Genomic DNA, 25,060 nt, shown 5'->3' on the forward strand with positions numbered 1-25,060 from the left:
ATACTCCCCAAGTTAAATATAGAGTAATGGAGGACACCAAGCCGAACTCCAGAGTAACATGTGAGATACTCCTCAAGTTAAATGTAGAGTAATGGAGGACACCAAGCAGAACCCACGAGTATCAATTGTCATACTCCCCGAGTGAAATATAGAGTAATAGAAGACACCAAGCGGAACCCATGAGTAACATGTGTCATACTCCCTGAGTTAAATATAGTGTAATGGAGGACACCAAGTCGAACCCACTAGTATCACTTGTCATACTCCCTGAGTTAAATATAGAGTAATGGAGGACAACAAGACAAACCCACGAGTAACATGTGCCGTACTCCCCAAGTTAAGTATAGAGTAATGGAGGACACCAAGCCGAGCCCTTGTGTATCTCTTGTTATACTCCCCGAGTTAAATATAGAGTAATGGAGGACACCAAGCCGAACCCACAGTAACATGTGTGATACTCCCCAAGTTAAATATAGAGTAATAGAAGACACCAAGCCAAACCCACGAGTAACATGTGCCATACTCCCCCAGTTAAATATAGAATAATGGAGGACACCAAGCCAAACCCACTAGTATCACTTGTCATACTTCCTGAGTTAAATATAGAGTAATGGACAACACCAATCTGAACCCACAAGTAACATGTGCCATACTCACCAAGTTAAATATTGATTAATGGAGGACACCACGCCGAGCCCATTAGTATCTCTTTTCATACTCCCTGAGTTAAATATAGAGTAATTGTGGACACCAAGCCGAACCCACGAGTAACATGTATCATACTGCCTTTGTTAAATATAGAGTAATGGAGGACACCAAGCCGAACCCACGAGTAACATGTGTGATACTCCCTGAGTTAAATATAGAATAATGGAGGACACCAAGCCGAACCCATGAGTATCACTTGTCATACTCCCTGAGTTAAATATAGAGTAATAGAAGACACCAAGCGGAACCCATGAGTAACGTGTGTCATACTCCCTGAGTTAAATATTGAGTAATGGACGACACAATGCCAAACCCACGAGTAACATGTGCCATACTCCCCAAGTTAAATATAGAGTAATGGAGCACACCAAGCCGAACTAACTAGTATCACTTGTCATACTCCACGAGTTAAATATAGAGTAATGGAGGACAACAAGCCGAACCCACTATTATCACTTGTCATACTCCCCGAGTTAAATATAGAGTAATGGAGGACACCAAGCTGAACCCACGAGTAACATGTGCCATACTCCCCAAGTTAAATATACAGTAATGGAGGACACCAAGCTGAACCCACGAGTAAAATGTTCCATACTCCCCAAGTTAAATATAGAGTAATGGCGGACACCAAGCCGAACCCACGTTAACACTTGTCATACTCCCCGAGTGAAATAAAGAGTAATAGAAGACACCAAGCAGAACCCATGGATAACATGTGTCATACTCCCTGAGATAAATATAGAGTAATGGAGGACACCAAGCCGAACCCACTAGTATCACTTGTCATACTCCCTGAGTTAAATATCGAGTAATGGAGGACAACAAGACAAACCCACGAGTAACATGTGCCGTACTCCCCAAGTTAAGTATAGAGTAATGGAGGACACCAAGCCGAGCCCACGAGTATCACTTGTCATACTCCTCAAGATAAATATAGAGTAATGGAGGACACCAAGCCGAGTTCATGAGTTTCATGTGTGATACTCGCCAAGTTATGATATGATATGATATGATATGATATGGCATTTGTAACGCGCCTATACACAGGTGTTTCAAGGCGCGACGAGGCAGGGAGGGGAGGAACAAGGGGAGACAGACAACGATCCTACTAGGCCAAGTGTCATTCAGATCGCGCAAGTGCAGGGGTGGGGGAGGGGGAAAAGTGCAAGGGGAAGGGGAGGGGGGGAAGTGCAGTACAAGGTAGGTGGCGTAAAGTAATAAATAAATAGGGCCAGCTGGTGGCAAGTGCAAGGTAAGTGCAGAACAAGTGCTGGAAAAGGGGGGGGGCTGTAGGGATACAGAGACAGTCCCGCAGTGCAGAGGGGTTCCAGGGCATCAGTGCAAGTGGAGAGTGACTGGGCCCAGGACCGAGGCTGTTAAGAGTGGTCCAGTTGCAGAATCAGTGCAGTTTCAGTGAAGAATATTAGATGTTCAGCAGGGGAGAGGAAGAGAGAATGCAGAAGCAAAGAGGAAGGTTTTGAGGTGCTTATAGTGTAATGGAGGACACCAAGCCATACTCCCCGAGATAAATATGGAGTAATGGTGGACACCAAGCCGAACTCATGAGTAACATATGTGATACTCCCTGAGTTGAATATAGAGTAATGGAGGACACCAAGCCGAACCAACGTTAACACTTGTCATGCTCCCCAAGTTAAATATAGAATAATGTAGGACACCAAGCCGAACCCACTAGTATCACTTGTCATACTCCCCGAGTTAAATATAGAGTAATGGAGGACACCAAACTGAACCCACGAGTAACATGTGCCATACTCCCCAAGTTAAATATACAGTAATGGAGGACACCACGCCGAGCCCATGAGTATCTCTTTTCATACTCCCTGAGTTAAATAGAGAGTAATTGTGGACACCAAGCCGAACCCACGAGTAACATGTATCATACTGCCTTTGTTAAATATAGAGTAATGGAGGACACCAACCCGAACCCACGAGTAACATGTGTGATACTCCCCGAGTTAAATATAGAATAATGGAGGACACAAAGCCAAACCCACGAGTAACATGTGCCCTACTCCCCAAGTTAAATATAGAGTAATGGAGGACACCAAGCCGAACTCACTAGTATCACTTGTCATACTCCACGAGTTAAATATAGAGTAATGGAGGACAACAAGCTGAACCCACGAGTAACATGTGCCATACTCCCCAAGTTAAGAATAGAGTAATGGAGGACACCAAGCCGAGCCTATGAGTATCTATTGTCATACTCCCCGAGTTAAATATAGAGTAATGGAGGACACCAAGCCGAACCCACGAGTAACATGTGCCATACTCCCCAAGTTAAATATAGAGTGATGGAGGACACCAAGCCGAACCCACGAGTAAAATGTGCCATACTCCCCAAGTTAAATATAGAGTAATGGGGACACCAAGCCGAACCAACCTTAACACTTGTCATGCTCTCCAAGTTAAATATAGAATAATGGAGGACACCAAGCCGAACCCACTATTATCACTTGTCATACTCCCCGAGTTAAATATAGATTAATGGAGGACACCAAGCTGAACCCACGAGTAACATGTGCAATACTCCCCACGTTAAATATACAGTAATGGAGGACACCAAGCCAAACCCACGTTAACACTTGTCATACTCCCCAAGTTAAATATAGAGTAATGGAGGACACCAAGCCGAACTCAAGAGTAACATGTGAGATACTCCTCAAGTTAAATATAGAGTAATGGAGGACACCAAGCAGAACCCACGAGTATCAATTGTCATACTCCCCGAGTGAAATATAGAGTAATAGAAGACACCAAGCGGAACCCATGAGTAACATGTGTCATACTCCCTGAGTTAAATATAGTGTAATGGAGGACACCAAGTCGAACCCACTAGTATCACTTGTCATACTCCCTGAGTTAAATATAGAGTAATGGAGGACAACAAGACAAACCCACGAGTAACATGTGCCGTACTCCCCAAGTTAAGTATAGAGTAATGGAGGACACCAAGCCGAGCCCTTGTGTATCTCTTGTCATACTCCCCGAGTTAAATATAGAGTAATGGAGGACACCAAGCCGAACCCACAGTAACATGTGTGATACTCCCCAAGTTAAATATAGAGTAATAGAAGACACCAAGCCAAACCCACGAGTAACATGTGCCATACTCCCCCAGTTAAATATAGAATAATGGAGGACACCAACCCGAACCCACTAGTATCACTTGTCATAGTCCCTAAGTTAAATATAGAGTAATGGAGGAAACTAAGCTGAGTTCATGAGTAACATGTGTGATACTTGCCAAGTTAAATATAGAGTAATGGAGGACCCCAAGCTGAACCCACGAGCATCACTTGTCATACTCCCCGAGATAAATATAGAGTAATGGAGGAAACCAAGCCGAACCCAAGAGTAACATGTGTCATGCTCCCTGACTTAAATATAGAGTAATGGAGTACACCAAGCAGAACCCACGAGTATCACTTGTCATACTCCCCGAGATAAATATAGATTAATGGAGGACACAAGCCGAACCCACAAGTATCACTTGTCATACTCCACAAGTTAAATATAGAGTAATAGAAGACACCAAGCGGAACCCATTACTAACATGTGTCATGCTCCCTGAGTTAAATATAGAGTAATGGAGGACGCTAAGCCAAGCCCACTAGTAGCATGTGCCATACTCCCCAAGTTAAATATAGAGTAATGGAGGACACCAAGCCGAATGCATGAGTATCTATTGTCATACTCCTCGAGTTAAACATAGAGTAATGGAGGACACCAAGCCGAACCCACGAGTAACATGTGCCATACTCCCCAAGTTAAATATAGAGCAATGGAGGACACCAAGCCGAACCCACGAGTAAAATGTGCCATACTCCCCAAGTTAAATATAGAGTAATGGAGGACACCAAGCCGAACCAACGTTAACACTTGTCATGCTCCCCAAGTTAAATATAGAATAATGTAGGACACCAAGCCGAACCCACTAGTATCACTTGTCATACTCCCCGAGTTAAATATAGAGTAATGGAGGACACCAAACTGAACCCACGAGTAACATGTGCCATACTCCCCAAGTTAAATATACAGTAATGGAGGACACCACGCCGAGCCCATGAGTATCTCTTTTCATACTCCCTGAGTTAAATATAGAGTAATTGTGGACACCAAGCCGAACCCACGAGTAACATGTATCATACTGCCTTTGTTAAATATAGAGTAATGGAGGACACCAACCCGAACCCACGAGTAACATGTGTGATACTCCCCGAGTTAAATATAGAATAATGGAGGACACAAAGCCAAACCAACGAGTAACATGTGCCATACTCCCCAAGTTAAATATAGAGTAATGGAGGACACCAAGCCGAACTCACTAGTATCACTTGTCATACTCCACGAGTTAAATATAGAGTAATGGAGGACAACAAGCTGAACCCACGAGTAACATGTGCCATACTCCCCAAGTTAAGAATAGAGTAATGGAGGACACCAAGCCGAGCCTATGAGTATCTCTTGTCATACTCCCCGAGTTAAATATAGGGTAATGGAGGACACCAAGCCGAACCCACGAGTAACATGTGCCATACTCCCCAAGTTAAATATAGAGTGATGGAGGACACCAAGCCGAACCCACGAGTAAAATGTGCCATACTCCCCAAGTTAAATATAGAGTAATGGGGACACCAAGCCGAACCAACCTTAACACTTGTCATGCTCCCCAAGTTAAATATAGAATAATGGAGGACACCAAGCCGAACCCACTATTATCACTTGTCATACTCCCCGAGTTAAATATAGATTAATGGAGGACACCAAGCTGAACCCACGAGTAACATGTGCCATACTCCCCACGTTAAATATACAGTAATGGAGGACACCAAGCCAAACCCACGTTAACACTTGTCATACTCCCCAAGTTAAATATAGAGTAATGGAGGACACCAAGCCGAACTCCAGAGTAACATGTGAGATACTCCTCAAGTTAAATGTAGAGTAATGGAGGACACCAAGCAGAACCCACGAGTATCAATTGTCATACTCCCCGAGTGAAATATAGAGTAATAGAAGACACCAAGCGGAACCCATGAGTAACATGTGTCATACTCCCTGAGTTAAATATAGTGTAATGGAGGACACCAAGTCGAACCCACTAGTATCACTTGTCATACTCCCTGAGTTAAATATAGAGTAATGGAGGACAACAAGACAAACCCACGAGTAACATGTGCCGTACTCCCCAAGTTAAGTATAGAGTAATGGAGGACACCAAGCCGAGCCCTTGTGTATCTCTTGTTATACTCCCCGAGTTAAATATAGAGTAATGGAGGACACCAAGCCGAACCCACAGTAACATGTGTGATACTCCCCAAGTTAAATATAGAGTAATAGAAGACACCAAGCCAAACCCACGAGTAACATGTGCCATACTCCCCCAGTTAAATATAGAATAATGGAGGACACCAAGCCAAACCCACTAGTATCACTTGTCATACTTCCTGAGTTAAATATAGAGTAATGGACAACACCAATCTGAACCCACAAGTAACATGTGCCATACTCACCAAGTTAAATATTGATTAATGGAGGACACCACGCCGAGCCCATTAGTATCTCTTTTCATACTCCCTGAGTTAAATATAGAGTAATTGTGGACACCAAGCCGAACCCACGAGTGACATGTATCATACTGCCTTTGTTAAATATAGAGTAATGGAGGACACCAAGCCGAACCCACGAGTAACATGTGTGATACTCCCTGAGTTAAATATAGAATAATGGAGGACACCAAGCCGAACCCATGAGTATCACTTGTCATACTCCCTGAGTTAAATATAGAGTAATAGAAGACACCAAGCGGAACCCATGAGTAACGTGTGTCATACTCCCTGAGTTAAATATTGAGTAATGGACGACACAATGTCAAACCCACGAGTAACATGTGCCATACTCCCCAAGTTAAATATAGAGTAATGGAGCACACCAAGCCGAACTAACTAGTATCACTTGTCATACTCCACGAGTTAAATATAGAGTAATGGAGGACAACAAGCCGAACCCACTATTATCACTTGTCATACTCCCCGAGTTAAATATAGAGTAATGGAGGACACCAAGCTGAACCCACGAGTAACATGTGCCATACTCCCCAAGTTAAATATACAGTAATGGAGGACACCAAGCTGAACCCACGAGTAAAATGTTCCATACTCCCCAAGTTAAATATAGAGTAATGGCGGACACCAAGCCGAACCCACGTTAACACTTGTCATACTCCCCGAGTGAAATAAAGAGTAATAGAAGACACCAAGCAGAACCCATGGATAACATGTGTCATACTCCCTGAGATAAATATAGAGTAATGGAGGACACCAAGCCGAACCCACTAGTATCACTTGTCATACTCCCTGAGTTAAAAAATCGAGTAATGGAGGACAACAAGACAAACCCACGAGTAACATGTGCCGTACTCCCCAAGTTAAGTATAGAGTAATGGAGGACACCAAGCCGAGCCCACGAGTATCACTTGTCATACTCCTCAAGATAAATATAGAGTAATGGAGGACACCAAGCCGAGTTCATGAGTTTCATGTGTGATACTCGCCAAGTTATGATATGATATGATATGATATGATATGGCATTTGTAACGCGCCTATACACAGGTGTTTCAAGGCGCGACGAGGCAGGGAGGGGAGGAACAAGGGGAGACAGACAACGATCCTACTAGGCCAAGTGTCATTCAGATCGCGCAAGTGCAGGGGTGGGGGAGGGGGAAAAGTGCAAGGGGAAGGGGAGGGGGGGAAGTGCAGTACAAGGTAGGTGGCGTAAAGTAATAAATAAATAGGGCCAGCTGGTGGCAAGTGCAAGGTAAGTGCAGAACAAGTGCTGGAAAAGGGGGGGGCTGTAGGGATACAGAGACAGTCCCGCAGTGCAGAGGGGTTCCAGGGCATCAGTGCAAGTGGAGAGTGACTGGGCCCAGGACCGAGGCTGTTAAGAGTGGTCCAGTTGCAGAATCAGTGCAGTTTCAGTGAAGAATATTAGATGTTCAGCAGGGGAGAGGAAGAGAGAATGCAGAAGCAAAGAGGAAGGTTTTGAGGTGCTTATAGTGTAATGGAGGACACCAAGCCATACTCCCCGAGATAAATATGGAGTAATGGTGGACACCAAGCCGTACTCATGAGTAACATATGTGATACTCCCTGAGTTGAATATAGAGTAATGGAGGACACCAAGCCGAACCCACGAGTATCATTTGTCATACTCCCCGAGTTAAATATAGAGTAACAGAAGACACCAAGCGGAACCCGTGAGTATCACGTGTCATACTCCCCGAGTTTAATATAGAGTAATGGAGGACCACAAGCCGAACCAACGAGTAACATGTGCCATACTCCCCAAGTTAAGTATAGAGTAATGGAGGACACCAAGCTGAGCCCATGAGTATCTCTTGTCATGCTCCTGAGTTAAATATAGAGTAATGCCGGACACCAAGCCGAACCCACGAGTAACATGTGACATACTCCCCAAGTTAAATATAGAGTAATGGAGGACACCAAGCCGAACCCACCTTAACACTGGTCATGCTCCCAAAGTTAAATATAGAGTAATGGAGAACACCAAGCCGAACCCACTAGTATCACTTGTCATACTCCCCAAGTTAAATATAAAGTAATGGAGGACACCAAGCCGATCCCAAGAGTAACATGTGTCTTGCTCCCTGAATTAAATATAGAGTAATGGAGGACACCAAGCCGAACCACCGAGTATCACTTGTCATACTCCCCGAGATAAATATAGAGTAATGGAGGACACCAAGCTGAACGCACGAATATCACATGTCATACTCCCTGAGTTAAATATAGAGTAATAGAGGACACCAAGCGGAATCACGAGTAACATGTGTCATACATTCCAAGTTAATTATAGAGTAATGGAGGACCACAAGCCGAACCAACGAGTAACATGTGCCATACTCCAAAAGTTAAGTATAGAGTAATGGAGGACACCAAGCTGAGCCCATGAGTATCTCTTGTCATGCTCCTGAGTTAAATATAGAGTAATGGAGGACACCAAGCCGAACCCATGAGTAAAATGTGCCATACTCCCCAAGTTAAATATAGAGTAATGGAGGACACCAAGCCGAACCCACCTTAGCACTGGTCATGCTCCCCAAGTTAAATATAGAGTAATGGAGGACACCAAGCCGAACCCACTAGTATCACTTGTCATACTCCCCAAGTTAAATATAAAGTAATGGAGGACACCAAGCCGATCCCAAGAGTAACATGTGTCTTGCTCCCTGAATTAAATATAGAGTAATGGAGGACACCAAGCCGAACCACCGAGTATCACTTGTCATACTCCCCGAGATAAATATAGAGTAATGGAGGACACCAAGCTGAACGCACGAATATCATATGTCATACTCCCTGAGTTAAATATAGAGTAATAGAGGACACCAAGCGGAATCACGAGTAACATGTGTCATACATTCCAAGTTAATTATAGAGTAATGGAGGACACCAAACCGAACCCACGAGTAACATGTGCCATACTCCCTAAGTTAAATATAGAGTAATGGAGGACACCAAGCATAACCCACGAGTAACATCTGCCATACTCCCCAAGATAAATATAGAGTAATGGAGGACACCAAGCCGAACCCAGGAGTAACATGTGCCATACTCCCCAAGTTAAATATAGAGTAATGGAGGACACCAAGCCGAACCCACGTTAACACTTGTCATGCTCTGCAAGTTAAAGATAGAGTAACGGAGGACACGAACCCGAACCCACTAGTATCACTTGTCATAGTCCCCAAGTTAAATATAGAGTAATGGAGGACACCAAGCTGACTCCATGAGTAACATGTGCGATACTCGCTAAGTTAAATATAGAGTAATGGAGGACACCAAGCCGAACCCACGAGCATCACTTCTCATACTCCCCGAGATAAATATAGAGTAATGGAGAACACAAGCCGAACCCACAAGTATCACTTGTCATACTCCAAAAGTTAAATATAGAGTAATAGAAGACACCAAGCGGAACCCATTACTAACATGTGTCATGCTCCCTGAGTTAAATATAGAGTAATGGAGGACACCAAGCCGAGCGCATGAGTATCTCTTGTCATACTCCCCGAGATAAATATAGAGTAATGGAGAACACAAGCCGAACCCACAAGTATCACTTGTCATACTCCACAAGTTAAATATAGAGTAATAGAAGACACCAAGCGGAACCCATTACTAACATGTGTCATGTTCCCTGAGTTAAATATAGAGTATTGGAGGACACTAAGGCAAGCCCACTAGTAGCATGTGCCATACTCCCCTTGTTAAATATAGAGTAATGGAGGCCACCAAGCCCAACGCATGAGTATCTCTTGTCATACTCCCCAAGTTAAATATAGAGTAATGGAGGACACCAAGCTGAACCCACGAGTAACATGTGCCATACTCCCCAAGTTAAATATAGAGCAATGGAGGACACCAAGCTGAACCCACGAGTAAAATGTTCCATACTCCTCAAGTTAATTATAGAGTAATGGAGGACACCAAGCTGAGCCCATGAGTATCTCTTGTCATGCTCCTGAGTTAAATATAGAGTAATGGAGGACACCAAGCCGAACCCATGAGTAAAATGTGCCATACTCCCCAAGTTAAATATAGAGTAATGGAGGACACCAAGCCGAACCCACCTTAGCACTGGTCATGCTCCCCAAGTTAAATATAGAGTAATGGAGGACACCAAGCCGAACCCACTAGTATCACTTGTCATACTCCCCAAGTTAAATATAAAGTAATGGAGGACACCAAGCCGATCCCAAGAGTAACATGTGTCTTGCTCCCTGAATTAAATATAGAGTAATGGAGGACACCAAGCCGAACCACCGAGTATCACTTGTCATACTCCCCGAGATAAATATAGAGTAATGGAGGACACCAAGCTGAACGCACGAATATCACATGTCATACTCCCTGAGTTAAATATTGAGTAATAGAGGACACCAAGCGGAATCACGAGTAACATGTGTCATACATTCCAAGTTAATTATAGAGTAATGGAGGACACCAAACCGAACCCACGAGTAACATGTGCCATACTCCCTAAGTTAAATATAGAGTAATGGAGGACACCAAGCATAACCCACGAGTAACATCTGCCATACTCCCCAAGATAAATATAGAGTAATGGAGGACACCAAGCCGAACCCAGGAGTAACATGTGCCATACTCCCCAAGTTAAATATAGAGTAATGGATGACACCAAGCCGAACCCACGTTAACACTTGTCATGCTCTGCAAGTTAAAGATAGAGTAACGGAGGACACGAACCCGAACCCACTAGTATCACTTGTCATAGTCCCCAAGTTAAATATAGAGTAATGGAGGACACCAAGCTGACTCCATGAGTAACATGTGCGATACTCGCTAAGTTAAATATAGAGTAATGGAGGACACCAAGCCGAACCCACGAGCATCACTTCTCATACTCCCCGAGATAAATATAGAGTAATGGAGAACACAAGCCGAACCCACAAGTATCACTTGTCATACTCCAAAAGTTAAATATAGAGTAATAGAAGACACCAAGCGGAACCCATTACTAACATGTGTCATGCTCCCTGAGTTAAATATAGAGTAATGGAGGACACCAAGCCGAGCGCATGAGTATCTCTTGTCATACTCCCCGAGATAAATATAGAGTAATGGAGAACACAAGCCGAACCCACAAGTATCACTTGTCATACTCCACAAGTTAAATATAGAGTAATAGAAGACACCAAGCGGAACCCATTACTAACATGTGTCATGTTCCCTGAGTTAAATATAGAGTATTGGAGGACACTAAGGCAAGCCCACTAGTAGCATGTGCCATACTCCCCTTGTTAAATATAGAGTAATGGAGGCCACCAAGCCCAACGCATGAGTATCTCTTGTCATACTCCCCAAGTTAAATATAGAGTAATGGAGGACACCAAGCTGAACCCACGAGTAACATGTGCCATACTCCCCAAGTTAAATATAGAGCAATGGAGGACACCAAGCTGAACCCACGAGTAAAATGTTCCATACTCCTCAAGTTAATTATAGAGTAATGGAGGACACCAAGCCGAACCCACGTTAACACTTGTCATGCTCCCCAAGTTAAATATAGAGTAATGGATGACACCAAGCCGATCCCACTATTATCACTTGTCATACTCCCCGAGTGAAATATAGAGTAATAGAAGACACCAAGCGGAACCCATGGGTAACATGTGTCATACTCCCTGAGATAAATATAGAGTAATGGAGGACACCAAGCCGAACCCACTAGTATCACTTGTCATACTCCCTGAGTTAAATATAGAGTAATGGAGGACACCAAGCCGAACCCACGAGAAACATGTGCCATACTCCCCAAGTTAAATATAGAGTAATGGAGGACACCAACCCAAACCCACGTTAACACTTGTCATGCTCCCCAAGTTAAATATAGAGTAATGGAGGACACCAACCCGAACCCACTAGTATCACTTGTCATAGTCCCTAAGTTAAATATAGAGTAATGGAGGACACTAAGCTGAGTTCATGAGTAACATGTGTGATACTTGCCAAGTTAAATATAGAGTAATGGAGGACCCCAAGCCGAACCCACGAGCATCACTTGTCATACTCCCCGAGATAAATATAGAGTAATGGAGGAAACCAAGCCGAACCCAAGAGTAACATGTGTCATGCTCCCTGACTTAAATATAGAGTAATGGAGTACACCAAGCAGAACTCACGAGTATCACTTGTCATACTCCCCGAGATAAATATAGATTAATGGAGGACACAAGCCGAACCCACAAGTTTCACTTGGCATACTCCACAAGTTAAATATAGAGTAATAGAAGACACCAAGCGGAACCCATTACTAACATGTGTCATGCTCCCTGAGTTAAATATAGAGTAATGGAGGACGCTAAGCCAAGCCCACTAGTAGCATGTGCCATACTCCCCAAGTTAAATATAGAGCAATGGAGGACACCAAGCCGAATGCATGAGTATCTATTGTCATACTCCTCGAGTTAAACAGAGTAATGGAGGACACCAAGCCGAACCCACGAGTAACATGTGCCATACTCCCCAAGTTAAATATAGAGCAATGGAGGACACCAAGCCGAACCCACGAGTAAAATGTGCCATACTCCCCAAGTTAAATATAGAGTAATGGAGGACACCAAGCCGAACCAACGTTAACACTTGTCATGCTCCCCAAGTTACATATAGAATAATGTAGGACACCAAGCCGAACCCACTAGTATCACTTGTCATACTCCCCGAGTTAAATATAGAGTAATGGAGGACACCAAACTGAACCCACGAGTAACATGTGCCATACTCCCCAAGTTAAATATACAGTAATGGAGGACACCACGCCGAGCCCATGAGTATCTCTTTTCATACTCCCTGAGTTAAATATAGAGTAATTGTGGACACCAAGCCGAACCCACGAGTAACATGTATCATACTGCCTTTGTTAAATATAGAGTAATGGAGGACACCAACCCGAACCCACGAGTAACATGTGTGATACTCCCCGAGTTAAATATAGAATAATGGAGAACACCAAGCCAAACCCATGAGTATCACTTGTCATACTCCCCGAGTTAAATATAGAGTAATAGAAGACACCAAGCGGAACCCATGAGTAACGTGTGTCATACTCCCTGAGTTAAATATTGAGTAATGGAGGAAACAAAGCCAAACCCACGAGTAACATGTGCCATACTCCCCAAGTTAAATATAGAGTAATGGAGGACACCAAGCCGAACTCACTAGTATCACTTGTCATACTCCACGAGTTAAATATAGAGTAATGGAGGACAACAAGCCGAACCCACGAGTAACATGTGCCATACTCCCCAAGTTAAATATAGAGTAATGGAGGACACCAAGCCAAACCCACGTTAACACTTGTCATGCTCCCCAAGTTAAATATAGAGTAATGGAGGACACCAACCCGAACCCACTAGTATCACTTGTCATAGTCCCTAAGTTAAATATAGAGTAATGGAGGACACTAAGCTGAGTTCATGAGTAACATGTGTGATACTTGACAAGTTAAATATAGAGTAATGGAGGACCCCAAGCCGAACCCACGAGCATCACTTGTCATACACCTCGAGATAAATATAGAGTAATGGAGGAAACCAAGCCGAACCCAAGAGTAACATGTGTCATGCTCCCTGACTTAAATATAGAGTAATGGAGTACACCAAGCAGAACCCACGAGTATCACTTGTCATACTCCCCGAGATAAATATAGATTAATGGAGGACACAAGCCGAACCCACAAGTATCACTTGTCATACTCCACAAGTTAAATATAGAGTAATAGAAGACACCAAGCGGAACCCATTACTAACATGTGTCATGCTCCCTGAGTTAAATATAGAGTAATGGAGGACGCTAAGCCAAGCCCACTAGTAGCATAAGCCATACTCCCCAAGTTAAATATAGAGTAATGGAGGACACCAAGCGGAACCCATTACTAACATGTGTCATGCTCCCTGAGTTAAATATAGAGTAATGGAGGACACTAAGCCGAACCCACGAGTAACATGTGCCATACTCCCCAAGTTAAATATAGAGCAATGGAGGACACCAAGCCGAACCCACGAGTAAAATGTGCCATACTCCCCAAGTTAAATATAGAGTAATGGAGGACACCAAGCCGAACCAACGTTAACACTTGTCATGCTCCCCAAGTTAAATATAGAATAATGTAGGACACCAAGCCGAACCCACTAGTATCACTTGTCATACTCCCTGAGTTAAATATAGAGTAATGGAGGACACCAAACTGAACCCACGAGTAACATGTGCCATACTCCCCAAGTTAAATATACAGTAATGGAGGACACCACGCCGAGCCCATGAGTATCTCTTTTCATACTCCCTGAGTTAAATAGAGAGTAATTGTGGACACCAAGCCGAACCCACGAGTAACATGTATCATACTGCCTTTGTTAAATATAGAGTAATGGAGGACACCAACCCGAACCCACGAGTAACATGTGTGATACTCCCCGAGTTAAATATAGAATAATGGAGGACACAAAGCCAAACCCACGAGTAACATGTGCCCTACTCCCCTAGTTAAATATAGAGTAATGGAGGACACCAAGCCGAACTCATTAGTATCACTTGTCATACTCCACGAGTTAAATATAGAGTAATGGAGGACAACAAGCTGAACCCACGAGTAACATGTGCCATACTCCCCAAGTTAAGAATAGAGTAATGGAGGACACCAAGCCGAGCCTATGAGTATCTATTGTCATACTCCCCGAGTTAAATATAGAGTAATGGAGGACACCAAGCCGAACCCACGAGTAACATGTGCCATACTCCCCAAGTTAAATATAGAGTGATGGAGGACACCAAGCCGAACCCACGAGTAAAATGTGCCATACTCCCCAAGTTAAATATAGAGTAATGGGGACACCAAGCCGAACCAACCTTAACACTTGTCATGCTCCCCAAGTTAAATATAGAATAATGGAGGACACCAAGCCGAACCCACTATTATCACTTGTCATACTCCCCGAGTTAAATATAGATTAATGGAGGACACCAAGCTGAACCCACGAGTAACATGTGCCATACTCCCCACGTTAAATATACAGTAATGGAGGACACCAAGCCAAACCCACGTTAACACTTGTCATACTCCCCAAGTTAAATATAGAGTAATGGAGGACACCAAGCCGAACTCAAGAGTAACATGTGAGATACTCCTCAAGTTAAATATAGAGTAATGGAGGACACCAAGCAGAACCCACGAGTATCAATTGTCATACTCCCCGAGTGAAATATAGAGTAATAGAAGACACCAAGCGGAACCCATGAGTAACATGTGTCATACTCCCTGAGTTAAATATAGTGTAATGGAGGACACCAAGTCGAACCCACTAGTATCACTTGTCATACTCCCTGAGTTAAATATAGAGTAATGGAGGACAACAAGACAAACCCACGAGTAACATGTGCCGTACTCCCCAAGTTAAATATAGAATAATGGAGGACACCAACCCGAACCCACTAGTATCACTTGTCATAGTCCCTAAGTTAAATATAGAGTAATGGAGGACACTAAGCTGAGTTCATGAGTAACATGTGTGATACTTGCCAAGTTAAATATAGAGTAATGGAGGACCCCAAGCCGAACCCACGAGCATCACTTGTCATACTCCCCGAGATAAATATAGAGTAATGGAGGAAACCAAGCCGAACCCAAGAGTAACATGTGTCATGCTCCCTGACTTAAATATAGAGTAATGGAGTACACCAAGCAGAACCCACGAGTATCACTTGTCATACTCACCGAGTTAAATATAGAGTAATGGAGGACACCAAGCCGAACCCAAGAGTAACATGTGTCATGCTCCCTGACTTAAATATAGTGTAATGGAGGACACCAAGCCGAGCCCTTGTGTATCTCTTGTCATACTCACCGAGTTAAATATAGAGTAATGGAGGACACCAAGCCGAACCCACAGTAACATGTGTGATACTCCCCAAGTTAAATATAGAGTAATAGAAGACACCAAGCCAAACCCACGAGTAACATGTGCCATACTCCCCCAGTTAAATATAGAATAATGGAGGACACCAACCCGAACCCACTAGTATCACTTGTCATAGTCCCTAAGTTAAATATAGAGTAATGGAGGACACTAAGCTGAGTTCATGAGTAACATGTGTGATACTTGCCAAGTTAAATATAGAGTAATGGAGGACCCCAAGCCGAACCCACGAGCATCACTTGTCATACTCCCCGAGATAAATATAGAGTAATGGAGGAAACCAAGCCGAACCCAAGAGTAACATGTGTCATGCTCCCTGACTTAAATATAGAGTAATGGAGTACACCAAGCAGAACCCACGAGTATCACTTGTCATACTCCCCGAGATAAATATAGATTAATGGAGGACACAAGCCGAACCCACAAGTATCACTTGTCATACTCCACAAGTTAAATATAGAGTAATAGAAGACACCAAGCGGAACCCATTACTAACATGTGTCATGCTCCCTGAGTTAAATATAGAGTAATGGAGGACGCTAAGCCAAGCCCACTAATAGCATGCGCCATACTCCCCAAGTTAAATATAGAGTAATGGAGGACACCAAGCCGAATGCATGAGTATCTATTGTCATACTCCTCGAGTTAAACATAGAGTAATGGAGGACACCAAGCCGAACCCACGAGTAACATGTGCCATACTCCCCAAGTTAAATATAGAGCAATGGAGGACACCAAGCCGAACCCACGAGTAAAATGTGCCATACTCCCCAAGTTAAATATAGAGTAATGGAGGACACCAAGCCGAACCAACGTTAACACTTGTCATGCTCCCCAAGTTAAATATAGAATAATGTAGGACACCAAGCCGAACCCACTAGTATCACTTGTCATACTCCCCGAGTTAAATATAGAGTAATGGAGGACACCAAACTGAACCCACGAGTAACATGTGCCATACTCCCCAAGTTAAATATACAGTAATGGAGGACACCACGCCGAGCCCATGAGTATCTCTTTTCATACTCCCTGAGTTAAATATAGAGTAATTGTGGACACCAAGCCGAACCCACGAGTAACATGTATCATACTGCCTTTGTTAAATATAGAGTAATGGAGGACACCAACCCGAACCCACGAGTAACATGTGTGATACTCCCCGAGTTAAATATAGAATAATGGAGGACACAAAGCCAAACGCACGAGTAACATGTGCCATACTCCCCAAGTTAAATATAGAGTAATGGAGGACACCAAGCCGAACTCACTAGTATCACTTGTCATACTCCACGAGTTAAATATAGAGTAATGGAGGACAACAAGCTGAACCCACGAGTAACATGTGCCATACTCCCCAAGTTAAGAATAGAGTAATGGAGGACACCAAGCCGAGCCTATGAGTATCTCTTGTCATACTCCCCGAGTTAAATATAGGGTAATGGAGGACACCAAGCCGAACCCACGAGTAACATGTGCCATACTCCCCAAGTTAAATATAGAGTGATGGAGGACACCAAGCCGAACCCACGAGTAAAATGTGCCATACTCCCCAAGTTAAATATAGAGTAATGGGGACACCAAGCCGAACCAACCTTAACACTTGTCATGCTCCCCAAGTTAAATATAGAATAATGGAGGACACCAAGCCGAACCCACTATTATCACTTGTCATACTCCCCGAGTTAAATATAGATTAATGGAGGACACCAAGCTGAACCCACGAGTAACATGTGCCATACTCCCCACGTTAAATATACAGTAATGGAGGACACCAAGCCAAACCCACGTTAACACTTGTCATACTCCCCAAGTTAAATATAGAGTAATGGAGGACACCAAGCCGAACTCAAGAGTAACATGTGAGATACTCCTCAAGTTAAATGTAGAGTAATGGAGGACACCAAGCAGAACCCACGAGTATCAATTGTCATACTCCCCGAGTGAAATATAGAGTAATAGAAGACACCAAGCGGAACCCATGAGTAACATGTGTCATACTCCCTGAGTTAAATATAGTGTAATGGAGGACACCAAGTCGAACCCACTAGTATCACTTGTCATACTCCCTGAGTTAAATATAGAGTAATGGAGGACAACAAGACAAACCCACGAGTAACATGTGCCGTACTCCCCAAGTTAAGTATAGAGTAATGGAGGACACCAAGCCGAGCCCTTGTGTATCTCTTGTCATACACCCCGAGTTAAATATAGAGTAATGGAGGACACCAAGCCGAACCCACAGTAACATGTGTGATACTCCCCAAGTTAAATATAGAGTAATAGAAGACACCAAGCCAAACCCACGAGTAACATGTGCCATACTCCCCCAGTTAAATATAGAATAATGGAGGACACCAAGCCAAACCCACTAGTATCACTTGTCATACTTCCTGAGTTAAATATAGAGTAATGGACAACACCAATCTGAACCCACAAGTAACATGTGCCATACTCACCAAGTTAAATATTGATTAATGGAGGACACCACGCCGAGCCCATTAGTATCTCTTTTCATACTCCCTGAGTTAAATATAGAGTAATTGTGGACACCAAGCCGAACCCACGAGTAACATGTATCATACTGCCTTTGTTAAATATAGAGTAATGGAGGACACCAAGCCGAACCCACGAGTAACATGTGTGATACTCCCTGAGTTAAATATAGAATAATGGAGGACACCAAGCCGAACCCATGAGTATCACTTGTCATACTCCCTGAGTTAAATATAGAGTAATAGAAGACACCAAGCGGAACCCATGAGTAACGTGTGTCATACTCCCTGAGTTAAATATTGAGTAATGGACGACACAATGCCAAACCCACGAGTAACATGTGCCATACTCCCCAAGTTAAATATAGAGTAATGGAGCACACCAAGCCGAACTAACTAGTATCACTTGTCATACTCCACGAGTTAAATATAGAGTAATGGAGGACAACAAGCCGAACCCACTATTATCACTTGTCATACTCCCCGAGTTAAATATAGAGTAATGGAGGACACCAAGCTGAACCCACGAGTAACATGTGCCATACTCCCCAAGTTAAATATACAGTAATGGAGGACACCAAGCTGAACCCACGAGTAAAATGTTCCATACTCCCCAAGTTAAATATAGAGTAATGGCGGACACCAAGCCGAACCCATGTTAACACTTGTCATACTCCCCGAGTGAAATAAAGAGTAATAGAAGACACCAAGCAGAACCCATGGATAACATGTGTCATACTCCCTGAGATAAATATAGAGTAATGGAGGACACCAAGCCGAACCCACTAGTATCACTTGTCATACTCCCTGAGTTAAATATCGAGTAATGGAGGACAACAAGACAAACCCACGAGTAACATGTGCCGTACTCCCCAAGTTAAGTATAGAGTAATGGAGGACACCAAGCCGAGCCCACGAGTATCACTTGTCATACTCCTCAAGATAAATATAGAGTAATGGAGGACACCAAGCCGAGTTCATGAGTTTCATGTGTGATACTCGCCAAGTTATGATATGATATGATATGATATGATATGGCATTTGTAACGCGCCTATACACAGGTGTTTCAAGGCGCGACGAGGCAGGGAGGGGAGGAACAAGGGGAGACAGACAACGATCCTACTAGGCCAAGTGTCATTCAGATCGCGCAAGTGCAGGGGTGGGGGAGGGGGAAAAGTGCAAGGGGAAGGGGAGGGGGGGAAGTGCAGTACAAGGTAGGTGGCGTAAAGTAATAAATAAATAGGGCCAGCTGGTGGCAAGTGCAAGGTAAGTGCAGAACAAGTGCTGGAAAAGGGGGGGGCTGTAGGGATACAGAGACAGTCCCGCAGTGCAAAGGGGTTCCAGGGCATCAGTGCAAGTGGAGAGTGACTAGGCCCAGGACCGAGGCTGTTAAGAGTGGTCCAGTTGCAGAATGAGTGCAGTTTCAGTGAAGAATATTAGATGTTCAGCAGGGGAGAGGAAGAGAGAATGCAGAAGCAAAGAGGAAGGTTTTGAGGTGCTTATAGTGTAATGGAGGACACCAAGCCATACGCCCCGAGATAAATATGGAGTAATGGTGGACACCAAGCCGAACTCATGAGTAACATATGTGATACTCCCTGAGTTGAATATAGAGTAATGGAGGACACCAAGCCGAACCCACGAGTATCATTTGTCATACTCCCCGAGTTAAATATAGAGTAACAGAAGACACCAAGCGGAACCCGTGAGTATCACGTGTCATACTCCCCGAGTTTAATATAGAGTAATGGAGGACCACAAGCCGAACCAACGAGTAACATGTGCCATACTCCCCAAGTTAAGTATAGAGTAATGGAGGACACCAAGCTGAGCCCATGAGTATCTCTTGTCATGCTCCTGAGTTAAATATAGAGTAATGCAGGACACCAAGCCGAACCCACGAGTAACATGTGACATACTCCCCAAGTTAAATATAGAGTAATGGAGGACACCAAGCCGAACCCACCTTAACACTGGTCATGCTCCCAAAGTTAAATATAGAGTAATGGAGAACACCAAGCCGAACCCACTAGTATCACTTGTCATACTCCCCAAGTTAAATATAAAGTAATGGAGGACACCAAGCCGATCCCAAGAGTAACATGTGTCTTGCTCCCTGAATTAAATATAGAGTAATGGAGGACACCAAGCCGAACCACCGAGTATCACTTGTCATACTCCCCGAGATAAATATAGAGTAATGGAGGACACCAAGCTGAACGCACGAATATCATATGTCATACTCCCTGAGTTAAATATAGAGTAATAGAGGACACCAAGCGGAATCACGAGTAACATGTGTCATACATTCCAAGTTAATTATAGAGTAATGGAGGACCACAAGCCGAACCAACGAGTAACATGTGCCATACTCCAAAAGTTAAGTATAGAGTAATGGAGGACACCAAGCTGAGCCCATGAGTATCTCTTGTCATGCTCCTGAGTTAAATATAGAGTAATGGAGGACACCAAGCCGAACCCATGAGTAAAATGTGCCATACTCCCCAAGTTAAATATAGAGTAATGGAGGACACCAAGCCGAACCCACCTTAGCACTGGTCATGCTCCCCAAGTTAAATATAGAGTAATGGAGGACACCAAGCCGAACCCACTAGTATCACTTGTCATACTCCCCAAGTTAAATATAAAGTAATGGAGGACACCAAGCCGATCCCAAGAGTAACATGTGTCTTGCTCCCTGAATTAAATATAGAGTAATGGAGGACACCAAGCCGAACCACCGAGTATCACTTGTCATACTCCCCGAGATAAATATAGAGTAATGGAGGACACCAAGCTGAACGCACGAATATCACATGTCATACTCCCTGAGTTAAATATAGAGTAATAGAGGACACCAAGCGGAATCACGAGTAACATGTGTCATACATTCCAAGTTAATTATAGAGTAATGGAGGACACCAAACCGAACCCACGAGTAACATGTGCCATACTCCCTAAGTTAAATATAGAGTAATGGAGGACACCAAGCATAACCCACGAGTAACATCTGCCATACTCCCCAAGATAAATATAGAGTAATGGAGGACACCAAGCCGAACCCATGAGTAAAATGTGCCATACTCCCCTAGTTAAATATAGAGTAATGGAGGACACCAGGCCGAACCAACGAGTAACATGTGCCATACTCCCCAAGTTAAATATAGAGTAATGGAGGACACCAAGCCAAGCCCATGAGTAACATGTGTGATACTCTCCAAGTTAAATATAGAGTAATGGAGGACACCAAGCCAAACCCACGAGTAACATGTGCCATACTCCCCAAGTTAAATATATAGTAATAGAGGACACCAAGCCAAGTCCATGAGTATCATGTGTGATACTCGCCAAGTTAAATATAGAGTAATAGAGGACACCAAGCCAAACCCACGAGTAACATGTGCCATACTCCCCAAGTTAAGTATAGAGTAATGGAGGACACCAAGCCGAGCCCTTGAGTATCTCTTGTCATACTCCCCGAGTTAAATGTTAAATATAGAGTAATGGAGGACACCAAGCCGAGCCCTTGAGTGTCTCTGGTCATACTCCCCAAGTTAAATATAGAGTAATGGAGGACACCAAGCCGAACCCACGAGCATCACTTGTCATACTCCCCGAGATAAATATGGAGTGAAGGTGGACACCGAGCCGAACTCAAGAGTAACATGTGTTATACTCCTCAAGTTAAATATAGAGTAATGGAGGACACCAAGCAGAACCCACGAGTACCACTTGTCATACTCCCCGAGTGAAATATAGAGTAATAGAAGACACCAAGCGGAACCCATGAGTAACATGTGTCATACTCCCTGAGTTAAATATAGTGTAATGGAGGACACCAAGTCGAACCCACTAGTATCACTTGTCATACTCCCTGAGTTAAATATAGAGTAATGGAGGACAACAAGACAAACCCACGAGTAACATGTGCCGTACTCCCCTAGTTAAGTATAGAGTAATGGAGGACACCAAGCCAAGCCCTTGAGTATCTCTTGTCATAATCCCCGAGTTAAATATAGAGTAATGGAGGACACGAACCCGAACCCACTAGTATCACTTGTCATAGTCCCCAAGTTAAATATAGAGTAATGGAGGACACCAAGCTGAGTCCATGAGTAACATGTGCAATACTCACCAAGTTAAATATAGAGTAATGGAGGACACCAAGCCGAACCCACGAGCATCACTTCTCATACTCCCCAAGATAAATATAGAGTAATGGAGGACACAAGCAGAACCCACAAGTATCACTTGTCATACTCCACAAGTTAAATATAGAGTAATAGAAGACTCCAAGCGGAACCCATTGTTAACATGTGGCATGCTCCCTGAGTTAAATATAGAGTAATGGAGAACACCAAGCCGAGCGCATGAGTATCTCTTGTCATACTACCCGAGATAAATATAGAGTAATGGAGGACACAAGCCGAACCCACAAGTATCACTTGTCATACTCGACAAGTTAAATATAGAGTAATAGAAGACACCAAGCGGAACCCATTACTAACATGTGTCATGCTCCCTCAGTTAAATATAGAGTAATGGAGGACACTAAGGCAAGCCCACTAGTAGCATGTGCCATACTCCCCAAGTTAAATATAGAGTAATGGAGGACACCAAGCCGAACGCATGATTATCTCTTGTCATACTCCCCAAGTTAAATATAGAATAATGGAGGACACCAAGCTGAACCCACGAGTAACATGTGCCATACTCCCCAAGTTAAATATAGAGCAATGGAGGACACCAAGCTGAACCCACGAGTAAAATGTTCCATGCTCCCCAAGTAAAATATAGAGTAATGGAGGATACCAGGCCGAACCCACGTTAACACTTGTCATGCTCACCAAGTTAAATTTAGAGTAATGGATGACACCAAGCTGAACCCACTATTATCACTTGTCATACTCCCCGAGTTAAATGTAGAGTAATGGAGGACACGAAGCTGAACCCTCGAGTAACATGTGCCATACTCCCCAAGTTAAATATAGAGTAATGGAGGACACCAAGCCAAGCCCATGAGTAACATGTGTGATACTCTCCAAGTTAAATATAGAGTAATGGAGGACACCAAGCCGAACCCACGAGTAACATGTGCCATAATCCCCAAGTTAAATATATAGTAATAGAGAACACCAAGCCGAGTCCATGAGTTTCATGTGTGATACTCGCCAAGTTAAATATAGAGTAATGGAGGACACCAAGCTGAACCCACGAGTATCACTTGTCATACTGCCCAATTTAAATATAGAGTAGTGGAGGACAACAAGCCGAACCCAAGAGTAACATGTGTCATGATCCCTGACTTAAATATAGAATAATGGAGGACACCAAGCAGAACCCACGAGTACCACTTGTCATACTCCCCGAGTGAAATATAGAGTAATAGAACACACCAAGCGGAACCCATGGGTAACATTTGTCATACTCCCTGAGATAAATATAGAGTAATGGAGGACACCAAGCCGAACCCACTAGTATAACTTGTCATACTCCCTGAGTTAAATATAGAGTAATGGAGGACAACAAGACGAACTCACGAGTAACATGTGCCGTACTCCCCAAGTTAAATATAGAGTAATGGAGGACACCAAGCCGAACCCACGAGTATCTCTTGTCATACTCCCCGAGTTAAATATAGAGTAATGGAGGATACCAAGCCGAATCCACGAGTAACATGTGCCATACTCCCCAAGTTAAATATAGAGTAATGGAGGACACCAAGCCGAACCCACGTTAACACTTGTCATGCTCCCCAAGTTAAATATAGAGTAATGGAGGACACAAACCCGAACCCACTAGTATCACTTGTCATAGTCCCCAAGTTAAATATAGAGTAATGGAGGACACCAAGCTGAGTCCATGAGTAACATGTGCGATACTCGCCAAGTTAAATATAGAGTAATGGAGGACACCAAGCCGAACCCACGAGCATCACTTCTCATACTCCCCGAGATAAATATAGGGTAATTGAGGACACAAGCCGAACCCACAAGTATCACTTGTCATACTCCACAAGTTAAATATAGAGCAATGGAGGACACCAAGCTGAACCCACGAGTAAAATGTTCCATGCTCCCCAAGTAAAATATAGAGTAATGGAGGATACCAGGCCGAACCCACGTTAACACTTGTCATGCTCACCAAGTTAAATTTAGAGTAATGGATGACACCAAGCTGAACCCACTATTATCACTTGTCATACTCCCCGAGTTAAATGTAGAGTAATGGAGGACACGAAGCTGAACCCTCGAGTAACATGTGCCATACTCCCCAAGTTAAATATAGAGTAATGGAGGACACCAAGCCAAGCCCAT

The sequence above is a fragment of the Ambystoma mexicanum genome, chromosome 13 (genome assembly GCF_040938575.1).
Source record: "Ambystoma mexicanum isolate Mex_15411 chromosome 13, UKY_AmexF1_1, whole genome shotgun sequence".
In the NCBI taxonomy this organism is placed as follows: Eukaryota; Metazoa; Chordata; class Amphibia; order Caudata; family Ambystomatidae; genus Ambystoma; species Ambystoma mexicanum.